This window comes from Pituophis catenifer, unplaced genomic scaffold (genome assembly GCF_029215685.1).
Source record: "Pituophis catenifer annectens isolate HBS135680 unplaced genomic scaffold, rPitCat1.0.hap2 SCAF_1, whole genome shotgun sequence".
NCBI lineage: Eukaryota > Metazoa > Chordata > Lepidosauria > Squamata > Colubridae > Pituophis > Pituophis catenifer.
Genome location: NW_027256881.1, coordinates 281,050,062 through 281,075,595, shown reverse-complemented (window position 1 = coordinate 281,075,595; position 25,534 = coordinate 281,050,062). Strand labels below are relative to the sequence as shown.

At 39.3% G+C, this 25,534-nt stretch overlaps 1 protein-coding gene across 4 annotated transcripts in view; it reads right to left on the bottom strand.

The window, feature by feature from the left end:
* RGS6 (regulator of G protein signaling 6) overlaps nucleotides 1-25,534 on the bottom strand; it is a 251,597-nt gene that overhangs the window by 179,372 nt on the left and 46,691 nt on the right. The window contains exon 1 of one of the 4 annotated variants that reach the window (XM_070939575.1): nucleotides 18,904-18,940. The exons of the other annotated variants lie outside the window; for them this stretch is intronic. The gene's annotated coding sequence lies outside the window, so the exon portion shown is untranslated. Of the gene's footprint in view, nucleotides 1-18,903; nucleotides 18,941-25,534 lie in introns of those variants that run through there. 4 annotated transcript variants of the gene reach the window in all.

The window sequence follows — 25,534 nt, the reverse complement described above, 5'->3', positions numbered from 1 at the left end:
GGAGAAGCTGGGTTTCATTTTAACAATAAGCTATAGTTTATATTGCTATGTGGATGGAGCTACCAAAGTTCATGCTCTCCCTTTTCTATTTATTTATTTATTTATTTATTTATTTATTTATTTATTTATTTATTTATTTATTTATTAGTTCGATTTATATGCCGCCCTTCTCCGGAGACTCAGGGCGGCTTACAATGCATTAAGCAATAGACTTCATATTCAGCCCCTTTCCTCCAGCAGAAGGTTGAAGGGAAGTTTGGAAACTGTTACTTCAAACTCCTATCAACTCTGATCAACTTTTAGCTAAAATATTTAAAACACATGAATTTCAAACATTGACTGACTAATTTGTTTCAAGAAATCATTGTTAAAATTAAGCTTGGTTTAAAATGTATGTGTAATGCCAAAATGTGCTTAACTAAAAATAGAAGCAAAGGCTTTCAAAGTAAGTTATATTATTAACACCCCTAAATTAACTTATTATTGAGGACCTGATATCTTCCCTCGATCAGAATGACCAGGATCTTCTTGAGATGTATAGTTTAAAGTAAATTATTTTAGGCTGCGGAATTTAGGAGCCACGGTGGCGCAGTGGTTAGAATGCAGTACTGCAGCTAATTCTGTCTGCCAGCAGTTTGGCAGTGCAAGTCTCACTGGCTCAATGTTGACTCAGCCTTCCATCCTTCAGTAAAATGAGGACCCAGATTGTTGGGGAAAATACGTTGCCTCTGTAAACTGCTTTAGGGCACTGTAAAGTGGTATATAAGTCAAAGTGCTATTGCTATAAATTAATGTTCTCATCATCCAAAATGTATACAAGTAGTCCTTAACTTATGAATGTAATTGAGCCTAGAATGAAGATCGTAAATTGTGACAGTTGTTAGGTGAGTCACTATGTGACCTTCCCCAATTTGATGACTTTTTCAGCAGTGATTGTTAAGTGAGTGCCACAGTTGTTAAGTAAACCAGTTTTCTTCAATTTGCCAGAGAAATGGAAGTACACACTGAAAAATGACAAAAACCACTGAAAATTGCAGATACCAATAGGGAGGGGAGGAGAGGTGCTATAGCTGCCAGAATTTTGGAACTGGGTAGTAATTAGTTCTGAGGACACCTGTCATAACTTCAAATGATCACAAAGCGAGGACCTGTAATATTTCTAAATGAAATTTAGAAGTAATAACATCTTTATGTAGAAATCAGAAGCACATATATATGTGAGATATATGTACTGTTGTGCCAGTCATAAATAGTACTATCAGGTTTAATTTATATATAAATGGAAACCTACCAAACAGAAACTTTGCTGTCAAAAATGAGCAAATGAGTAAAGGGAAAATTGAAATTAAAAATTAAGAGACTAAAATTCCCACAGTACACCTGGAAATTATTAAAAAAAAAAAAGGTGAGATTTATAGCATAGCCCAGGAAAAACCTCAAAGTCAAATATATTCAATATGCAATGTCCAAGAAGCTATTAGAGAAAAGAAATCTTCCCTCAGAATTTAGGTCTTTTTAATGAGACTACAAAGAAGCTCAGACTTGCACCAAAAAAAATGAAAGGAAACAATAAGACGCACACAAAAGTATTTTGAAACATTTTTAACATGAGGGTCAGCAATTGCAAATGCAATGAAGAAACCAGCAAATGATGCAGGTAAACCATTGGGTGGCAAAAGGGTTAAACAAACTTAATGAAATTGCAAAGAAACAAAATGAATTATTTATATTTTCCTATCTAAAGAGGACCTAGGACATCTACCTGAATTGAACTATTTTAAGATAGCGTTATGAGCAATTATAAATTATGAACTTTTTGACCTAACTGTTAGAGTGAAACAAACAAATCAGTTGGCTTTCATGGCATATTTTAAGAGTTTCTAAAAAAAACTCAGAGAAGAAATTGCTGATGGAATACAACCAATTAGACCATTTTGACAAAACATGTTTCTTGCTTCAGAAATGTCTTAAGCTATATTTTATTCTTTAAAAGCTATCTGCTAAATTTTTTTGAAGCAAAATACGAAGCAAAAATTTACTAGGTGATATGTTACATGGGGGAGATGGTAGACTTTTGCATTTATTTATTTATTTATTTATTTATTTATTTATTTATTTATTATTTATTTATTTATTTATTTATTTATTTATTTATTTATTTATTTGGTTGGTTGGTTGGTTGGTTGGTTGGTTGGTTGGTTAGTTAGTTAGTTAGTTAGTTAGTTAGTTAGTTAGTTAGTTAGTTAGTTAGTTAGTTAGTTAGTGCACCTTTCAGGAATAAAACCCCAAATATAAAATTCAATACTACCCCTCCACCAGTGGTGGAATTCAAATTTTTTTACTACCGGTTCTGTGGGCGTGGCCTGGTGGGCGTGGTGGGGCTTGGTGGGCATAGCTTGGTGGGCATGGCAGGGGAAGGATACTGCAAAATCTCCATTCCCACCTTACTCCGGGGGAAGGATACAGCAAAATTCCCATTCCCTCTCCACTCCTGGGGGAAGGATATTGCAAAATCTCCATTCTCACCCCACTCTGGGGCCAGCCAGAGGTGGTATTTGCCAGTTCTCTGAACTACTCAAAATTTCCACTACCGGTTCTCCAGAACCTGTCAGAACCTGCTGAATTTCACCCCTGCCCTCCACCTGGTGACAACATTCAAACAAATTACTTGATGGGTTCCATATCAATCTGGAATCCCCATCTTAAAACCATATCTTCAGGGCCTTTTGGAAGAGTATCAAGGTGGAGGTCAATCTTATCCCACAGGGATGATGTTCCTAACAACCTTCTTCTTGGTCCCACTAGGTGGACTGTCTTGAAACTGTAACATACCTGCCTCCCTAATCTAATAGGTTGGGTCTATGTAGTTATATTGTACTTTTTTTTTAAAGGAATAAGACTCTTCAGCAATACTGAAATTAGTCTTATGAACGTCTATAGGCTATAGTTTTGCAAGTGTACTAGACTATAGGATCCGCTTATCTCTGGTTCACTACCTTAACCCCAATTTTTACTTTGAGAAACCAAACAGATAGCACAATTCTGTGACAAGTTGGAAAAATCTTAGGATATGCTAATATCTCATCAACTATTACAACCAAGTTCTGTATTCAATGATGGTCTGAAAACAGAGAGAGAACTAATTATTTTACCTATATTATTTTGCACTCCCCACTCCAAAGTTAAGATCCTATCACTGTATTTTCATAGTTGATATAAGCAATTAGGGAGTACAGAACACCCAGCCATCTATGAGGTGCAATTCTGCTTATTAGCCAGGTCTATCTAATGTAGTGTTAATTAAATAAATTACTCTATTTCCTTTTCATTAATAGCCTCAGTGAGACTTTTGTGGACAATTTCCTTATTAGTTATTCAGAGCAGATGGCCAATTGGCACTGTGATACTTTATATGCTAGAGAAGTGGCATAAGTTAATGGTGAACTGGAATGCAAAACTTTTTGCTTGAAAGTTCTATGAATTCTATCAACTGGCACATTTACATTACCAAGAGCTTTTCTTTCTAGCAAACTAGTAAGAATATTCAGCTATTCTGTCTTTAGAGAAGAGAATGCTCATGTATTGACAGCATAGACTAATAAATGTAATTAGGTGAAATGCATGAAAATTGTCACTTTCTGTTAACTTTTGTAGACTTCCTCTCTACTAAATCAGATAATATATGGATGGGCATACAGATCATTATTGCAAATCACAAACATTTTATTGTCTTCCTTTTGGCTTAACCTTTCATCTAGTTCCTTATTCAAAGTCACAAGTATTTCACATCAGGGTAACAAATACCTGAAAAGTATACATTATATATATACAACCAATTAAACTGAACATTCCCTTGCACATCTAACAGCAATTTCCCATATTGCAAACTGATGGCTGTGTTCTCGAACACATCTCTGATATTTCTTCTCGGGAAGAAATGGAATGTTCTTATTGAGAAAATTCAGATCTCCAAAATACTTGCCCAGCGTTAAATTTAAACCATCTTTCTCTTTTACTGTTGCCATATACGTCTATTTGGGTATCTTTATTATAGATACAAGAATTCAGGAATATTACACCTTTTACTTTCTATTTATTATTAACACAGAGATCTATTGTGATTTTCCAATAACTAGACGGCAATTGACAATTATATAATTGTTTTCTGAACCAGAACTGCTTTCCGATCAAAGGAAACTCAGTAGATCTGAATATCTCTTTTATTCCACCACATTTGTGTAAGCTCATTTGCAGGCAAGCACAGTTCTGTTTCTCGGAAAATGTAACTTGGGACCTGACCCTTAGAGAAGGAGAATAACAAGTTGGGATTGCATGTCAGTGAGCTGAAACAGCAACAAACCACAGGGAAAAAGAAAGCCCACAGAAGCAAAAGTGGAAGAGAGATCTTGTTAAGCCTTAGCAAAGATGAGAAGAAAACAGAAGGAAAAGCCAGGAAATGTCTTGGCATTGCCAGAAGGATCTTTCAATCAAGAACAGATGGGCATAGTTCAGATTGCTGATTGCCGTTGTACTTTCAAAATACGCCATACAAGATCTATGCAAAATGAGCTTGTTGGAGTTGCATTGTTGAAGAGTTCTTGTGTTGTATTTTGGTAGGGAGATATCCAAAATTAAAGCAAATGCAAAATGGGTTTTAAAAAACTCATTGTAGTTTTAATGGATTTTTTAACTGTAAATATGATCTGCATTTTTATTTCATTGTTACCAATTATATCTTCCTCTTTCCTCTTGTAATTCAAGGTTATGGATGGACAGAACTCTCTCCTACAACACCCTGTGAAGGAGATTGGGCTCAAAAATATTGACTGGCAAGGACTGGGAATGGACTTGAACCTAATCCTTATCCAAGTCCTTATTCATGACACCACACTATTTTTCATAAATCACTTTAAATACTGTTTGAAAAGATGGGACCACATCAGTAATACCGTAGAAGGACCAATTGATAACAAATCTATTCTCTTGAAAACAGAACCAAATGGGGAAAATTTCCATATTAGTCTTTTTGTTGACAAAACAAGAGTGCTGGGCGCCGGCCGGGGAACGGCTGTCTTGCCAGGGAACAGTTTGGTATCTTCGGTAAGAGGCGCGTCGGCTCCCTTGGAAAAAGTGGGAGTGCACGCATGTGCAGCGTGCATGTGTGGGTAGGGTCATGTGCACATGCGGGGGGAGGGGGTGATGAGCGCATGCGCAAATGAGGTGCGTGTTGCATTGTGGGTGCTGGCATGCACGAGCGCAATAGCGGGAGCGCGCACAGACTTTTGGCACGCAATGCCAAAAAGGTTCGCCATCACTGCTCTAGTCTATAAATTTGGCCATTAAAAAAATCACTATAGCAGTTGCTGTCATTGGATAGTTAAATCTCCTAGCACAGTGATGGCTAACCTTTTTGCCATTGTGTGCCAAAATCAGGGGGAGCGCAGGGGGTGTCATGCGTGCACGTGCCCATGCCCATAATTCAATGCACCCCACCTCCCCACACATGCATGCGCGACCCCCCGCGCTTCCCCCACTTTTGACACACGATAGCACGGTGGGCCGGATAGGCCCGTTTTTCACCCTTCCCAGGCTCCAGAGGCTTTCTTGGAGCCTGGGGAGGGCAAAAACAGCCTCCCTCCCCCTGGAGGCCCTCGGAGGCCAAAAACAGCCTGTTTTCTGACTTCCGGTGGGCCTGGAAGGCCTGAAAATCAGCTGGCCAGTGTGTGCATGTGCACCGGAGCTGAGCTAGGGCAACGCTCGTGTGCCCACTGATATGGCTCCACGTGCCACCTGTGGCACGTGCCATAGGTTCGCCATCACGGACCTAGCAGTTCAAAAGCATGCAAATGCAACTAGATAAATAGGTACCACTTTAGCCTTGAAACAGAGATGGACACTGCCCCTTATAGTCGGCAATGACTAGTGGAGTAAAATCCATAGGGGAACTCACATATACCTATACCTACACATATACATATACATGAAAAGATCTAGGGCCTTTTGATCACTGGTGAAAACTGCTATCATCCCTAACTATTGGAAATTTTACCTGGAGCTGGAATGAAGTGGGATGAACAGGATCTGGAAGGGCTGAACTTATTATGTGCTACAAAAAATGCTAATGGTTTAACAAGACAAGCTCCATCTGTACTATTTTCAAAACAATTTTTGCAAGTAACCCTTCTGATCTTTTTCACAGAACATTTTGGGGGGAAATATACTGTGACTTCAGAAACCCTTTCTTTTGATCCATCCTATATACTGTACATGTCAATCTTATTCTTTTATCTTTCATTTTCATGAAGTGAAGTACCTCTTATTTCTGAATTGTGTGAAATTTCATTTGTCAGGCACCAAACATTCCATTTTCAGAAAATGGATCTGGAGATGGTACAAAGAAGAAAGATGCTGTCAAGAACTGTCATAGAGGAAATTGCGGTGGGCATTTTTGAGAGAAAGGTGACTGCTTCCTAAGAAAGCATCTCCTTAAAGATAGTTCATAAAGAACCTCTAAAGGATTCATGGATGGTCTTTAAGATGATTTATAACTTTAATGGGAAGAAGGGAGAAGGAGAAGGATAGAAAACATTCCTACAATTTGTTTCCTAGTTTAAGAGTTTTGAAATGGCAACGTATTATTCTCCTTTCAAATTACAACTGCATTCTAAAAGCTTGGGATAAAACATTTTGAAGCTGAAGTTCTTAGATTTATATACCCTCTTTTTTCCAGGATCTCCATGCATCTTACATGAGGTTACCTGTCTTTATTTTATCTCACAACTTCAATCTTCTGAGATAGATTGGTTAGAAAGTGAGTAGTCCACTATGAATGGAAAATTGTTGATTAAAAAAAAATCTATTTGGGGACATCTAAATATATCTTGTCCATTATTTTTCTGCTGCAGGCCACATGCTTCATTGGACATGGAAGCCTTCATTGGTTGCCAGTTCAATTCAAGGTACTGGCTTTTGGCTTCAGTGCCCTAAATGTCACAGTGCCAGAAAATTCTTGGCTCATGATAAGTATGCCTGGATGCTAAATATTACAGAAAAACCCTTCTAAGGGTACCTCAATTGCCAATAATTATTCCGTGCTAGCCTGAATATTCATGGAGGTGCATTTGCTCTTGAGAAGCAGTTTATAGGGGCTCTCTTAGAATGACAAACTTTGCCAAACTCTTGAAGATGAAGCTTTCCCAAGCATCCATGTGTGTCTGTCTGTCTATCTGTGTGTAGGCTGGGTAGATTACAGAAAAACATTCCAGTGGATCTAGTGATCCACAAGCTGATTCCTACAATGGTCTATTCAAAAGAGAGAACTTTGTGTAGGTTTGGACACATTTATTCAGAGATATATTATAAAATGAGCAGGCCTTAGAGGTCTAGCACATTTTCCTTTTTTGTGTTTGCCAAATAACTTCTCATCCAGTGCTTCTTCCCATACTTTAAGTTAGAGTTCTAAAACTGAATTGCCAAAGAACCAGGGTTTAGTGCAATTTGTAAATTTAACAGAAAGCAACAGCCAACCCAGACAGACTTTAAGTCCTGGAGTTCATGTCCCTGAGAGCACCTGCTGATATTGTTTCTGCTTCACCAGAAACTTTGGGTGGGCAACCTTGGGTGGCTGAAGGCTATACTTCCTTTTTGAAGGGGTGTGTTTGTGTGCATGTGTGAACAGTGTGTCTATTTTACACAGTAGGGTTTTAGGACGAATTTGGTGGAGGTTCTTTTTAATTTTTAGAGTTGACATAACAGTTTTCAATTGTCTTGCCAACTAAAAAAAAAGGGAAAATGTTGCCATCATATAATCTATAATCATGACCAGAGGAGAGTCCAGGGACAACAAAGAGGGGACTCCAGGGCCCAACAGTTGTTGTCTTCTGCCATCGACCACCTCAAATTTTCTTCACTACGTTTACTCTGCTGCATTTCATTCTCCTGAGGATTGGGCTAAACCCTCTTTTTATGGTGCCTTAAAATGCCACAGAGACATATCTCTTCTGAAATGAATCAAGCAGAAACTAGACAGGTGAATTTATATATTAGGTCCAATTCTGAAAAATCTCTTTGACAAGATTGCTTCTACGCAACTTTTAAAGGTGGCAATATATCAACAAACAGAAAGAGCAAATACACAACAAAGTGAAATGCATGTTCGCACAGACACGATGGGTATTAAACTAAAATGCATTTCTGCCAAAAATTCAGGAATGTAATCTTGAAGCTTAGAGTAAGCTGGAATTATTCCTCTGCTTTATTATTCATCAGAGACTAATCCTGTTTCTGATAACTCTATAATTCATCAGGTGATTTAAGAGACTTAAAATGAAATATGCTTACCCCACGTCCTCTGTTTTACAAAACCCATAATAAATCTCTTTGTTTCACTGCAAAATTTCCATAAAGATACGGATGCAAATATGCATTCCTATTTTTTTTTTTTTTGCTTTGTTTCCAAAACAACAATGTTGAAATCAAAGGAAGTTTAACAGTCTTAGGTAAAATGTATCTTTATAATAATGATTAAAAAGAGAGAATTAAAATACTACGGAAATAGTATTCATCTAGATCTGATTAATACATTTGGAATGTTGGCAAATACATTGTGTAATCTTTTATAAGACAACTGCAGTAAGCCTTGTAAAATGTATGTGCCAATTTAGGATAACCAACTCCAGATTAAGTGTGATTGTTCTAGGGAAAACAGTAGTAAAACAATATATAATACATTGTAAAACAATATATTATTCGATGCTCTCTGTATCAGATTCAAATTGCGGAGGATATACCATCATATTGTGAATGTTTTACTCAAGTATTCATGAGATTAGTTGTACTTACTAACTTTCCATTACAAATAATAATAATAATAATAATAATAATAATAATAATAATAATAATAATAATAATAATAATTTTATTTCTATACCGCCCTTCTCCCAAAGGACTAGGGCGGTGTACAGCCAATTTAAAAACACAAGACACAACAATAATTAAAAATTAAAATAATTAAATAGATTTGGCCAATTTAAAACCCCAAAAATTAAAATACACCAATTTAAAATTATTATATTGACAGCCCTGCCTGGCGGAACAACAGGGTCTTCAGTGCGCAGCGGAACACCCGGAGGTCGGAGATCTTACGTATTTCCGGGGGCAGTTCATTCCACAGGATTGGGGCTCCCACAGAGAAGGCCCTCCCCCTGGGTGTCGCCAGCCGACATAACTTGGCTGATGGCACCCTGAGGAGACCCTCTCTGTGGGAACGGACTGGTCAGTGGGAGGCTATTGGTGGCAGAAGACGGTCTCGAAGGTACCCGGGTCCTGTGCCATGGAGCGCTTTAAAGGTGGTAACCAATACCTTGAATCGCACCCGGAAGACCACTGGGAGCCAGTGCAGTTCGCGCAGGAGGGGTGTCACGCGGGCACAACGAGGTGCGCCCATAACCACCCGCGCGGCCGCATTCTGGACCAGCTGGAGCCTCCGAGTGCTCTTCAAGGGGAGCCCCATGTAGAGAGCATTACAATAGTCCAGCCGGGAGGTGACAAGGGCATGAGTGACCGTGCGCAAGGCGTCCCGGTCCAGAAAGGGCTGCAACTGGCGGATCAGGCGAACCTGATAAAAGGCCCCCCTGGCCACGGCCGTCATATGCTCTTCTAAAGACAGCCGTGCGTCCAGGAGGACACCCAGATTGCGAGCCCTCTCTTTGGGGGGCAAAGATTCACCCCCAATAGTCAGCGATGGCACCTGCTGACTATATCGGGACGCCGGTAGCCACAGCCACTCGGTCTTGGAAGGGTTGAGTCTGAGCCTGTTCCTCCCCATCCAGACCCGCACGGCCTCCAGGCAGCGAGACATCACATCAAGGGCATCGTTGGGGTGGTCTGGGGTGGAGATGTACAGCTGAGTATCATCAGCGTACAGGTGACACTTCATCCCAAAACCACGGATGATCTCACCCAGCGGCTTCACATAAATGTTGAACAGAAGAGGCGAGAGGACTGACCCTTGTGGCACTCCCCATGCGAGATGCCTCGAGGTCGACCTCTGCCCCCCTGCCAACACGAACTGTGAGTGGCTGGAGAGGAAGGAAGAGAACCACCGCAAAATGGTGCCCCCTACTCCTAACCCCCTCAACCGCTGCAGCATGATACCATGGTCGATGGTATCAAAAGCCGCTGAGAGATCTAATAGGACTAGGATAGAGGAGCAACCCCTGTCCCGGGCCCTCCAGAGATCATCCACCAACGCGACCAATGCCGTTTCTGCTGTGCTGTGCCCCTGCCTGAAGCCCGACTGGTACGGGTCTGGTACGGGTCTGGTACGGGTCTAGATAGATAGCTTCATCCAGGTGCCTGGGCAGTTGTCGTGCCACCACACTCTCAACAACCTTCGCCAAAAAACGAAGGTTGGAGACCGGACGATAGTTAACTAATTCAGCCGGGTCCAGGGAAGGCTTCTTGAGGAGGGGCCTCACCACCGCCTCTTTCAAGGCGGCGGGAAAGGCACCCTCACTCAGAGAAGCCGAGTGTTCCTGGCATTTTAATGAATGGAGAAGAAATGCTAGCCCAGGGCTCTGGGTGCATCCTGATTATCTTCATTTTCCAACCTTGTTTAAATAAACAGCAATTCCACTGGCAGTGGGTTCAATAACTCTTCAATTAGCAATATGCAGTTTGACATGGTTGGTTGCTATTGACCATTTTCCCACTTCAACAACCAAACTATCCTGTATCAAAAATCATCATCTCAGGGAAGAGTATCTGAGCTCTTTAAGATCCTTATTCTATTGAACCAAAGTTTGCAAAGCCAACTCATAAACAAATCTATTTCTTGGCTGACAAGCAAGAGTATTCTTTTAAGTATTCCTAATGGGACTCATCCAGCTGTTTTTCTCGGTTTTTTTGAGTCTTCTGGGTTTTTTTCTGTCCATCCATAGTAGACCTAATAATGTTGTCATTCACCAGCAACCTGCAGGCCTTGCAGTGGAATCGGACAGTGAGGAGGCTGGGGAGGACAATGGGCCAGTTCTGGAGTCAGGGGAGGGCTCTGCGTCGGAGGCAGAGATGGGGCCAGGGCCATCTGGGAGCGATGCGCAGATTCCAGAGCCTCCAGAGGCGGACAGCAGAGAGGCAGAGGAACAGGAGGAGCACACATCCTGTGCACACATGCGAAGAGCTGCCAGAAGGCAAGAGCAGCTGAAGCAAAAAGGATGACTCAGGAGTAAGGCCAGAAGATGATTGGCCCCTCCTATAAGGCTTAAAAGAGCAGCAACGAGCCATTGGATTCTTTGTAGAAAAGCAACGTTGATTCCAGTGCTTGTTGTCAGTGTCTCTTTAACTTTGTGGGTTTTTGTCAAGAAAAGACTTTTGCAGGTTGCCAAAGACATCAAAGGTTGGTGATAAGGCCGTAGAACTGGTTATGAAGAATTTATTTTGGACTAAGCTGAGAATGAATTAATTCTCAGCTGTTTTGATAAAATAAGTTTATTCAGGACTGAATTGTGTTTGGTAATCACTACGTGGGCCTCGGTCACAACAAATAAGTGGTGATATATGAAATGTATGAGCATTTCATATATCACCACTTATTAGTCTATTACCATAGTAGCATTCCATCAATTTGCAAGTTCTCTTGTCTCATCCATTGTATGTTTGTTCCAGTAGCCCACCTAAATTTTTCTGGTTCACCAGAAAATCTGGCATGGGCCTTCTAAATTCAAGCAGCATCTGAGCCAGCATTAACAGAATAACAGATTTGGAAGGGACCTTGGGGGTCTTCAATCCCCTTCTCAAGCAGGAAAGCCTATACCATTTCAGACAAATGATTGTCTAATCTCTTTTTAAAAACTTCTAGTGATGGAGCCCCCACAACTTCTGGAGACAAGCCATTCCACCCGTTAATTCTTCTCATTGTCAGGAAAATTCTCATTAGGTTGGATCTCTTTTTAATTTGTTTCCATCTGTTGCTTCTTGTTCAGCTTTCAATGTTTTGGAGAATAGGTTGAATTGCTCTTCTTTGTGACAGCCCCTTGGAAGACTGCTATCATGTCACCCCAAGTCATTTTCTTCATTAGAGTAGACGTACCCAATTCCCTCAACCATTCTTCATATGTTTTAGCCTCCAGTCCCTTAATCATCTTTGTTGCTCTAGACTCTCAACATCTTTTTTGTATCATGGTGACCAAAACTGGGTGCACTATCCAAGTGTGGTCTCACCAGTGCAGTATGAAGCAGCACTAACACCTCACATGATCTTGATATTATCCCTCTGTTGATGCAGACCAGGACTGCACTGGCTTTTTTTGGCAACAGCAGCACACTCCTGGCTCATATTTAACTGGTTGTCCACTAGGACTCCTGGATTCCTCTCACAGTTATTGCTATTGAGCCAAGTACCACCTATTCTATATCTGTGCATTTAGATTTTACAAGTGTAAAACCTTGCTTTTCTCACACCTGAATTGCATTTTGTTGGATAGGGCCCAGTGTTCACATGTGTCAAGATCCTTCTGGATCTTGAGCCTATCTTCTAAAATGTTGGCTATTCCACTCAGCTTAGTGTCATCTGCAAATTAGATGAGTTCCCCTTCTATCACCTGATTTAAATCATTTTTGAAGATATTGAAGAGTACTGGGTCTAAGACAGAACCTTGGGGTACCCCATTGCATGCTCTCCATCTCAATTCATGTATGTGTGTGTATGTGTGTGTATGTGTGCGTGTGTGTGTGCGTGTGTCTGTGCAGCCTGTGTATAGGCTGTAGTTCATTATCTTTAAAAAGTAAAGTGACTAAAAAAAAGGATAAAAAATAATAATTCAGGAATATAGATCTGATGAAGCCAAAGGTTGGATCTCAAAACAAAACAGGATTATTCAAAATCAAATTATTATTTACCTGAGGTGAAGCAAAATTTGAATCTTCTCCCTTGTGATTTAAAGTCTTCAAATAGTATCAGCCTGAAACTTACTGTACTTTTCGGAGTATAAGACACACTCCCCCCCCAAAAGAGGGTGGAAATGTCGGTGTGTCTTATACACCAAATATGGTCATTTTTGGCCTCCCAAAACCCCACCCCGTGCATCCCGTTTTTGCCAAAAACGGGCCCGTTTTTCACAGAAATGGGACACTTAGAGGGTTTGCGAAAATGGACCTGTTTTTTTTGCAAAAATGGGATGTGCAGAGGGTTTGGGAGGCCTGTAGAGTGCTCCCGGGGGCCGGGGAGGGCAAAACCCAGACACACAGAGGCCAAAAACTATTTTTTTTTTCTTGTTTTCCTCTTCAAAATCTTTGTGTGTCTTATACTCCGGTGTGTCTTATAATCCAAAAAATACGGTACATACTGAAAGAACATCCATGAGTACAGGACAAAACTCAATTATACCTAGTACTTCAAATTTTGATAGGCTCAAATCAGATTGGGCCACAGTCCTCTTTAGACAATCTCTGTATACCCTTGAAATAAAGACCAAGGCAATTTGGTTTTCCAATAAACATGTCAGCAAATTTCAGTTTCATAAACAACATTGGAAAATACGGATTCCTTTCCCATATTGGTGGCAACTAAGTACAAGTTACCCAAAGTATAAAGATCCCTGTAATGGATTTTTCTCCAAAAGGCAACAAATTTATAAGTGGGAAAAAGGCATACTAAACATACTGTTCTTTATATTTTTAGGGAACCTGTGTGGGATTGTAGCATAACAGCTATTTTAGTCTTCCAGATGTACAGTATTAGAACATCTAAATTCCCTATCAGGATGGCCAATTTTTTTTTTAAATAGAGCCTTCACATATCTGAGAGGCATCAGCTGGAGAAAGCTCAGCCACTGCACCGAAAAGAAAATAAGTTTCCTTCCATAATGAAAGTAATATAATTACCCTTCAGGGTAAAAATTTCTTCTTGCTCTGCGGGGATTAATTTCAGTGTATTTCAAGTTAACTGCCTGCTTTAATGATTTTGAGCACATGTAGTTAATGAAGCATAGGAATGAAAAATCTAGGGCTCTTTGAATCATAATCTGAGGAAGCTAACAAACATGCCCCTTGTGCCCATACACACACATACAAAGGCAACCGCACTCTAATTTAAGAATGATGATAAAAACACGGGCATGGAAAGTAATGTTACTACTCACAGAAGTTTATTTTTTCATTTGATCTGTGTGGTAAACTGACCACCAGCATAATCAGTAATTAGGGCACCTCTGCTAGCTATCGTGACAGATGTTACATTAAACCTTAAATATGGAATTTAATTTAATTTAATTAATCATATTTCTATGCCGCCCAACTCCCAAGGGACTCTGGGCGGCTTACAACAGAAATAATACAAACAGTGAACATATTTTTTTAAAAAAAAACATTATAAAAGCATTTTAAAAACATTAAAAACACATGCACACCATCCATGGCCGGATCTCGCAAGATTGAACAGCGAGATCAAAGGCCAATAGGGTGGGGGTAGTTCGGACCTCAGGAGGTAACTGGTTCCAAAGAGCTGGAGCAGCCACAGAGAAGGCCCTCCTCTGCGGGACCCGGAGGAGACCAACTCTGTGGGATCTTACCGGTCGCTGGGAGCTATGTGGTAGAAGGCGATCTCGAAGATAGCCTGGCCCTGAGCCATATAGGGCTTTAAAGGTAATAACCAACACCTTGAATTGTGCCCAGAGACCAATAGGGAGCCAGTGCAGCTCACGGAGAATTGGTGTAATGTGGGTGTATCTAGGTGCACCCATGATAGCTTGCGCAGCTGCATTCTGGACCAACTGTAGTCTCCGAACACTCTTCAAGGGTAGCTCCATGTAGAGCGCGTTGCAATAATCTAACTGTGAGGTGACAAGGGCATGAGTGACTGTGAGGAGAGCCTCCTGATCCAAGTCAATAATAACCATTTTCTGTAATTTAACATGCTTTCAGTCAGATCTAAAAGCTAGATTATCAACTTGCTGAGCGACTTTCTGACAGCAATATCTGATTCTCAGCATCCAAGAGAATAAAGCATATTCTATTTCTCAAAGCTTCAGGTAGGAGAAAGATTTGGGTTAATTACTAATAATTGCCAAATGGTAATCAATTGTTTTGTTTCTTTTTCCACAGCTTCTCAAGTAACCTTCCTGCTACAGTTTGCTTTGGATTCCGATCTCTTTATCCAGCACCAACTATGAAGAATAATTCAAATCTCAGCTTAATTGGAAAGACAACTGCAGATAGGAAAGGAGGTGAAAACAACAACTTTGGCAGAGTGTAAAAGAAGATATGATTTAACAGACCAGTTGTGTAGCAAAATAGAGCAGATGTCTTAACTTGAAAATGCCGGTACTTTTTTGGCTTTTGAGAGAATATATAGGTACTTTGATTCTTCATCTGTTTTGAAAACAAAACAAAAGACAAAACTCAGAGTAAGAAGGATGAGTGGTTGCCCAAAAAAGAATTCTTAACTATATCTAGGTTGAAGAATATCAAATATTTTAGTGCTATTCAATCAGTTAATTATTTAAAAACCTGCAATGACAACTGCAGGGGGAAAAAAAGGCTGTCACACTTCTAGACTTGACATCCTCTCAGTCAAATCCCCTCCATAAAAAAAATCTTTATTGAAGGATATCTAATTTGTACAATATTTCCAATTTATAGTGCAGATGCCCATGGCTTCTGCAGATATTCCCATTGGTGACATCATTTCCCATAATCACTATATACAGGTGGGATATGCATCCTTCAATGCATGGGTATAACATAAAGCACATATTATGCAGAAATGCCTGCTACCTCAAACATCATCGCTAAACTATTCTCTGGACCCCAGCTCCCTAATATGAAAATAAATGTCTTTTTAAACCATTTGTTATTCTTTTTCTCCTATCATTGTCAGGTATTATATTGCTTTAATGTGGATTAAACTTGACTGCTTGGATTGCACCCCCTCCTGAGTTGTTCAGACTGGAGTAGTACACAAGTACTGCCAAATAAAGAATAAATCATATTGTAAGCAGCATGTTGTCTACCTGCTCTCGCCTTGTAAACAAGCAGAGTCAGGCTGGGTTAGTATCTAAATAGGAAATCCTAATGTAGAAAATCATCCTATGAAAGGCATCAGAAAACCACTTCTGTACTGTAGCCAAGTAAATTACAGGGATGTGTCCACAAAGTCATCCAGGAGTCAAGCTCAATTCAAAGCAGACGTCTGCCCTTAATACCTGAGTTTTAGGACCGATATAAGGCTGATTGAGATCATACATAAAAGAACTCTGAACTTTAACTCACTATAGAATTGCTAATGGTATACTAAGCAGCTTTTTAAAAAGCATCTTAAAATTGTGAAATAATTTGGTTGCTTTTCTACCAGGTAATAGAGTGGAACAGTTTGACATGAAAACCTGAGAAATACTTCTTTCCCACGGTAAAAGAAAAATAGCTGCTGGATCATAATGTCTTCTCCAACTTTGAATGAAGAAACATTACTTCTGGAATGTTTGCATCTACCATTGCTCCCACCTTAAGCTAAGCATCTGCAAACATCTGCCACCTGCTTCTTCCAAAGGATATTTAGATAATGCATCATTGAGCCTCAGTGGCGCAGTAGTTAGAGTGCAGTACTGGAGGCTACTTCTCCTGACTTCAGGGCTACCTGCAATTTCGTAGTTCAAATCTCACCAGGCTCAAGGTTGGTCTTTCCATCCAGGGGTGGGCTGCTGGGAGTTCGCAGGGGTTTGGGAGAATCTCTAGCTAAGATTCTGTGCAGTTCGGAGAACCCCCAAATCCCACTCCTGGCTGGCCTCGCCCACCATCCCTCCCAGGAATCCCCATGCGGCCCGTTTTGGATGCAGATAAGTGCAGGGCGTGCACGGAGGCTCGGGGAGGGTGAAAAACAGGCCTACCGGAAGTTTGGGAAGGGCCTCTGGAGCCTGGGGATGCCGTTTTCACCCTCCCAGAGGTTCGAGAAAAGCCCCCAGAGCCCAGTGAGGGCAAAAATGCCCCCCCCGCCATGGTGAAGGAGGCGACTAGGCCACACTCACCTTGGCCACGCCCACCCAGCAATCGGGCAGAGAAGCCCTTGCTAAAATTTTTGAAGCCCACCCCTGCTTCCATCCTTCCGAAGTGGGTAAAATGAGGACCCAAATTGTTTGGGATCTCTGTAAATCACTTAGAGAGGGCTGTAAAGCACTGTAAAGTGGTATATAAGTGCTATTGCTATTGTGATTTCAAATGAAAAACCATAAACATTATATGTGCATTAAGCTCAATATGGAAGCAGCTACAGAGACAAGAGCCATATAAAAAGTATGCCTTGAATTTTTTTTAGGATGATATAAAATGCATATCTTAACCAGAGCCAATCTTTTTTGATACAATGTACCACAGAGCAATCAGGCCTGCTGCCTTCTAGAGAAGTTGGAATTGCAATTTATAGCATCCCTAACCCATAAGGTTGTGTTCAACCCCTCTAGAAGGAATCAGGTTAGAGAAAGCTGCTCTGGAAGTATACAAGTTTTATAGAATAAATCTGTTGTCCCTAAAAACAAAAGAATAAAAAAGAAAAAAAATGTAAAAAAATGAAAGCTTTGCATACATCTGAATACTATAGTAATATGGTGGTGTAGTGGTTAGAATTGCAGGTTAATTCACTGCTCATTGCCAGAAGTTTGATTCTGACTGGGTCAAGATTGACTCAGCCTTCCATCCTTCTGAGGTTGGTAAAATGAGGACCCAGATTATTGGGACAATATGCTGACTTTGTAAACTGCTTAGAGAGGGCTATAAAAGCACCATGAAGCAATATATAAGTCTAAGTGCTATCGCTATTGCTAATATATTAAATTACATATTGCAAAGAGAACTTTGCTGAATGTGAAGGAAACTGTTATTGAATTCCCACTAAAGCAAAGTCATCTTACTAGATATTTAGCTACTCAAAGGATATCCAGTGATGAAAGAACTCTATCACTGGCAAGAAAAATTCATGTATGCAGACCAACTTGTACAGAACAGAACACGAGACAGGCTTCATTCATAATATGTGAGTCACTCTCACTTTTGCATTTAGCAGTTAGAATTTAAATGCTTCTGAATATAATAGTTTGGGCTGGTAAAGATTATATCCCACAAAGTGCTAGGCAATACTTACGTTTCTGAAAGGTAAGGATAAACAGTTCCAGAGCTCTGTTTGATTAGCCAGTGCAGTTACTATATCTTTATGTCTCCAGGAACATCCAACTGACGCATTTCCACTGACAAACAGATAAGCAATTACGTTTGCAACTGCTAGCAGTATTGTTTGATTCATTACACTAAAGAGGCCTTTTAAATGGTGGTTGAAAACCAAATCCTCCTTTGAGCCCCAGCATTGGATTCTGCATCTAGTTTGCATCTTAACAGTGAGGAGAAAGATATCCTGCGATTGTGAAGCTATAGAAATTACAGCTAAAGAATGCCCAAAGGGGGAAAAAAAGGTAGCCAAATCAATTTCAGCACAGATGAACTAGTTACTAATCATGAGAACAATTGAGGTTTAAAAATCCACTTTGTTAGATTTGTATAAGAAAGCAATGGGCAAATATTTTTCCCCCAAAATGTTTTACTAGTCATTACAGGATGGGAATGTAGTAAGATTTGGTCCAAAGCAAATCTTTTTTCTTATGTTTCTTATGTTTGATATTCTGTCAGTAAAGAGGAGCTCATAATTTCTCCTACCCTGTGCATGCTGAAGTGAATGCATGCTGAGAAGTAAATGGCTCGTATCTAAAACATAAAGCTTATATAAGTCAGAAACGGCATCAAAGATATCAAGATTCAAAGTAAAATCCATGTTTGTTTTTCTCACTGATAGAAGGCACTGGTAGAAGCTAACAAAGATCATGTTCGCTGATTCTTTCCCCTTTTTAGACAACTGCATCTACTCACATTTAATCCAGACAGGTGTGGATTTTGCCATGGAGATGACAGATGGCACTATTTGTCTCTCTCTTCTTTTCTATCTTGATACTTATGCACAGGTCATGGACAAAATGAAATGAGTGCAAACCTATCAGTAGAATAAATAAAACTATAAAGAATATTTTTACTGTGCTGCTATTAAAATCATTCTTACAGATCAATACTCAGTCTGAAGGATCTGAATCTTCTAAAGCACATCGTGAATGGTGAATTAGTATTTTTAAACATAAACAATATATAGGAAACCATATGCTATGGCTACCTTTGAAAAGCAGATTCAAAAGGTAAGCCAGTTCTGTTGAATTTAATATCTATGTTGGAAAGTGCAGCTAAAGGAGTGGAGGGAAAGTCAACAATACCTTTGTGCAGTGGTGAAATCCAAATTTTTTTACTACCGGTTGGTGAGCGTGACAGGGGAGGGATACTGCAAAATCTCCATTCCCACCCCACTCTGGGGCCAGCCAGAAGTGGTATTTGCCAGTTCTCCGAACTACTCAAAATTTCTGCTACCAGTTCTCCAGAACCTGTCAGAACCTGCTGGATTTCACCCCTGCCTTTGTGGCTTCCTAGGGAGGAGGCATCACATTCTAGAGAGGGGCCCAAAACAAGAGACTGCACAGTCCAATGGGACAATGGAGGGAGGAAAGGTTCAGGGTAGCCACGCTCTGGAATAGCTTTAGTCTGCAAAGATTCTGCCTATTATATGTAAGCAAAAATAAAGAACTGGACTTAATTGGATCTTATTTTATTGTCTTTGGGCTTATGCCTGACAATTTCTGGTTTATAGTGGGGGTTTCTATATTATTTTATAGCAGTATGGAATTCACTGATCTGCTTTTGAGTAAGTATGAAGCTCTCTGTCTACCAATCAATTACTAGCTTCCTTTTTTCCCCATTCTCTCCTCATCCACTTACTAACCCCTCTCCATATAATGTATACATACATTAGCTCTGGGAAGCTCCACATAGTGAGGAGTAATCTGATTATGTGACATATCAAAGCACTTTTGAAACAGAGACCACAAATATCTCATATTTAATAATTCTGAAGTAGCTTAGAACATGACCGAAAACAAATTACAGTATTTTGTCATGATGTGACCACTAAATATTTACCTAGGGTGCTTGTTTTGAGGAATTCTCTATTTTTTAAAAAAATGGGTAGACAAATTGTATGTTTTTACAACTGATAGAAGTTCTTGTTTTGTACATGGTACTCCATGTCTCTGTCTTTCCAGATCTTTAAGTTTAACTGAAGTATTCTTAACTTGATTAAATTGTTTTAAACATAATCCAGAACACTGATCATGATACCACAGTTTAGCGGCCTACCACATGATTGTGCCAGTAGAAACTTTGTCTGGAGCTGAAAAAAGGAGAGTTTTCCAGCTTTGCCTTTAACTTCTTCTAAGCAACAGCAAACAGCACTAATAGGGTTAAAGGAGACACACTAGAAAGGACCCAAAATGTGTGGCTGAAGGAAACCAACTGACTTGTACAAAAATAACTTCTTTGCTATTATGATGTAAATTAAGGTGCTTGATAACACACCCAAGTCAAGCTTTACACAAAATTGATCAACTCATATCCCAAAATAAGCATGTCCACACCCACCCACATGCCAGCATTATACATGATACTTATTTAGATGCCAGGTAAAGAAAAAGAAAATGTTCAAAATATCCAGTTAAGAAAGAAACATGTAACTCTAACACATTGGAGCTATTTATTTATCTATTAAATATATATGTTTCAAGAGCAAGTATTTGAAAAAACTAAGCAAGATAAAACATCTTTCACAAGATCGTTAAGATCAATATCGCTAGACTCAATTTGCAATTACTTTGATAATCCTGATAGTAGCTAAGGTGCTGTTCTAAGATGAAGCTGATAGAAGATTGTACTCTTCCTTACATGACTGAAATAAGAATGCTGCTATCTTCAGAATGGTACAGTCCACCTTCCTTTTCTTAAGCAATCAGGCAGAGAGCTATGAATATTCTGTCATTCCCTCATTTTGCCATTCTAAAGATAGCCTCTGCATATCCCTTCCTGAAACACTGCTGAGCACCAGGACTTTGCTAATGTATCAAGCTAAAGTACTATATGTAATCAACTAAAATGGAATGGTCTATGAATCCAATTCCCAGTGGAGGCCTTGATCTGTGGCTATGCACACCTGATGAGTTCCAGCTGGGGGTGGGGACACCAGATGTATCCTGCTGCCAGATAATCAGTGTGTGTTTTACATACACACACACACACACACACACACATACTAGTACTAATTGAAGCTAGGAGATTTTATTCTAAAACTTGACTTTAAACCAGCATTATTGCTTTTTATTTTTTATTTATGAAAATGTTTTACCAGTGTAAATCAAGAATAATTGTAATTGTATTGGGTATCACATTTCATGCTTGTATCACAAAAGGAACAACCTCAGACATAAAATTAAATTCAAGATGGCCAATACTGCAAGAAAACAAATGGGAGATAGCCAGTGGTGAAATCCAAAAATTTTTACTACCAGTTCTTGGGTGTGGCTTGGTGGACGTGGCTTGGTGGGTGTTGCAGGGGAAGGATACTGCAAAATCCCCATTCCCACCCCACTCTAGGGCCAGCCAGAGGTGGTATTTTCCGGTTCTCCAAATTACTCAAAATTTCTGCTACTGGTTCTCTAGAACCTGTCAGAACCTGCTGGATTTCACCCCTGGAGATAGCATCCTATAAAAAAAGAGTGAATCACTGTAATTTTCACTATAAAATTTGATTTCCTGTGGTCAGAACTTCAGATATGTTCATTCTGCTTAAGCCTCCATGTAAAACAATAACCAGAGATGAAGATAGCCATGGGGACAAACTTTGCCTTACTGTGTTTATCACTCTAAGAACAAGCTGATTACATCAAAAACTACAGTACAACAACTGAAGTAAGCTGTAATACCATCTTATCCAAGGCAGTATTGACAATAATATTCTTTGGTGTAATTATGACATATTTATATCTCACAGAGATTTAACAAAAAGGAAGGAAGAAAAGTACTTCTAGCTGCAGTACACAGATCCAAAACCAAAGCTGTTCCTCTGCCTCACTCATTTTTAAAATTATTATTAATAATCATCTAATTATAGAAATGTTTTGTCAAATAGCCCAACATGGAATACCCTGCAGCTAATGCTGGTGTTATCGAGTAGTTGAGTGGGATTCAGCAACTCAGCTTGCCAAATAGCTTCACAGCATGTCGAACTACAAAAGCAGCATTTGATAAATCAGAGGCCAGTGGCAGAAGGTGAACCACAGATCAAGGAAGTTGTGCCACTGTATTCCATGCTCTCAGAACAAGTTCCAAAATTGGTTCTCAGCTGCTGACAGCCCATCAAGGCAACCTGTTGGAGCAATTTCATTTCTTCATGACAGCTTACACTCAGCCAACCTCAGCTATGCTCAGTAATTTAACTACACATTTCAGGAATTTAATAAATGTCCAGACCAGAAAAATCATCCTGATTGTCTTTGACATCAGTGATTCAGACAATGTCTGAGAGTAAGCAAAACTTCTCTAAAATAGCCAGAGCTAATTAGTCTACTATCCTGAAAGACTCCTGGAAAAAAAAACAGAGTTCTTAGACATCAGTTTAAAATTCCCAAGCTCCCTGTAATAGAAAAGTAAACTGGAAGATAGGGAAGAAGGAAAGGAAAGAAGATAATTTGATTCTCTAATGATGGTTACAGATCCTCATACAGATGTAATCAGGATATATTTTTTTTTAATTTGATTTATATGCCGCCCTTCTCCGGAGACTCAGGGCGGCTTACAATGCGTTAAGTAATAGCCTTCATACTTTCGTATATTTTATACAAAGTCAGCTTATTGCCCCCACAACTGGGTCCTCATTTCACCTACCTTAGAAAGGATGGAAGGCTGAGTCAACCTTGAGCCTTGGAGAGATTCGAACCAGCAGAAATTGCAGGCAGCTGTGTTAATAACAGGGTGCGTAGACCACTGTACTATCAAGGCTCTTTATATTCCCCTTTAGGAAAAGCAATATTTATGGAAAGTACAGAAAAACCAAATATAATTGCTTGGATGAGCCCCTTCACTTTTCTTGGCAAGATTTTTGAAGCAGTTTCTACTGTCTTCTTCCTAGGGCTGAGAATGATTGGACGAAGGTTACCCAGAAAGCTAGTCAATCCTAGCCTTATAAAGTAGTAATGGTAGGTGTTCAGTAACCACAGTAGAGGTAATTTATACCGCCACAATTATTTGAAGAGTTGGTACCTTCCTTCCTTGTTAACGGCAACTGCTACACTCTATTCAATCTGTAAGTAAGATACATCTTTTGCCATAAATATGTTTTGTCTTCATTCTCACAGGTGATTGCAATATCTAAATGTTGCAAGGCTCACTTTGCAGGTACCTTAGGATTTTGTTACGACAATAAAACATCAAAGAACAGATTGTAACAGACTAATGAACAACAACATCATATTTGCAGTTCAGTGATGATTTGTGAACCATATAAAGATGAGTAATCCAATCTGATTATGATATGTTCATATCAGCCTCATTGACCTCTATGTTCATTTAATTATTTTCCAAAGTAATTCAGAGTCGTTGATGAAGGAAAGACTTGATTTCCAATGAAAAGTATTATTTAGAAGTGCCTTTATAGTAGCACTCGTTCAGGTGACCAAACAGTAAAACACTGATTTTATTAAATGAGAAGGATATTTCATTAAAGCCCAAGGGAAGGTTGACAATTATCAATCTCAAGCAAAAAGAATTTGTTTCTTACAGAAATTCCCCTAAGATTAGCTGTTAACACTCTTTGATACCCTCAAGCAATGAAACATTGTGAATAATTTGTTAGAAGATTGTCATGGCTTTCTGCCATGTTTACATAAACTGGGGTGCAAAATTCAATAATGGTAACAAAGAGATCTAGGGAGTGGAGGCAAATAAAAAATATGCAACGTGATTTGTGTATTGGGGTTATACTTGGGATACAAGTATAAAAGGTTAGTGTATGATGTTGCAGCACAGTTTATTTAAAACAATTGTGCGCCGGAATCCTATAAGGGCAAGAAGATGAAATAATATAGGATATTTGTCCCACCTTACAGAAAAACATTATTTTAATAAACCAGCAGCTCTATTTGACCCTTCATTTCAGAGGGCAATGTATGGTGGTCCCTTACAAATTCTTAATTTGGTATTTCTTATCCCTTGGAAAAATATTTTACAATTTACCTAGGTTTTCAGAGATAAGGAGAAGAGTTACTGTAAGATCATGCCCCATTTTGGAATGCCACTTCTTTTTGCAGATGCTCATGCCACAGTTGGAGTCTAGATCTCTTGGGAAATTGTGTGCAAGTTTTCTGGTCTGTTCTGCCAGCTGCTCTCCAGGGTTTCAAACAGAGGCTTTTCCCTTGACTGGAACAGCCAGAAAATGCAAGCATGTGTTCTATAAATGAACTACAATTCTTTCATAATTAAAACAAAAATTGTTTCTCTTCAGTCAGTTCATATTATCCAAATTAATTCATCAATCAGGCAGCAGGGCAAGTGCTTTCCCCCAGACCTTCATGGATTAGGAATGGGCAAACCCCAAAGCAAACACATGTAAAATGGACACACTTGGGATATATGGATGAGATGGATCCTTTTCTTGTCCTCTGTACAAGTTTCTTCTTACATCAATAATGCTTTTACTGCAACTCTGCTCATGCAGTTATTGGCATTTGATGGACTAATTGGATTATTAACTTTGCAGCCAATTTCCTTCTTTCTCTTTTTGGTCTGTTTTCATAGAACATAGAGTTTGCATGTTCATTACTGTATATCCTCAAAAGTCCTTCTGGTTTGTTTTACAAATACTGTCTATATTACTTGCCAAATTAGACATTTATTTGCTCTTTATATTCTTAAGAGAATGTTTTGTAACTTTATGTGAAAGAAATTTCAAGCTAGATACACACTTTGGCCACATGTTCATTCTGTAAATAAAATTGCCCACCCTTGAGTTGAACTTTTACGAGTTTCTCCGGATAATTTAAGATGGCAAGAGATGTACAGCTGTCAAGTCCACTTTCAAAAGTGAATATACTAATCAGAACTAATTAGCATCCTCTTTTATTAACTGGAAGTCTTCTTGATGCTTAAAGTTCCTTTGACTGCACTTGTTTAATTTTAAATATTTGTCCAGTTACAAAAATATAATTACATCTCCATTTATTGAAGGCAATGGGGTCATCTTTCGGTACATTTCAAAGCCATCATTTGTAAACCTTTCTAGGGATATGTGCTCAATGTTTCAGATTTTCTGGTAAAAGAAACAACACAGAGGATTTTCAGAGTTTTATGGGAAGGCCATTTTTATTTTTCAAAGAAACACATCTTCAGCTGGGATACAGAAAGGTGACGTTCCATCAGATCTTAGCAAAAGGATAAGGATATAAAAGGATCATTATCTGAGGAATCCTGGATCTAAGAGCTTTAAGTGTCATCCCCAACACTTCTAACTGTGAACCTTTGCAATGTCATTGTAATCTACCCCTATAAACTTTCTCATACCTGCATCCTTTGCTAGTTC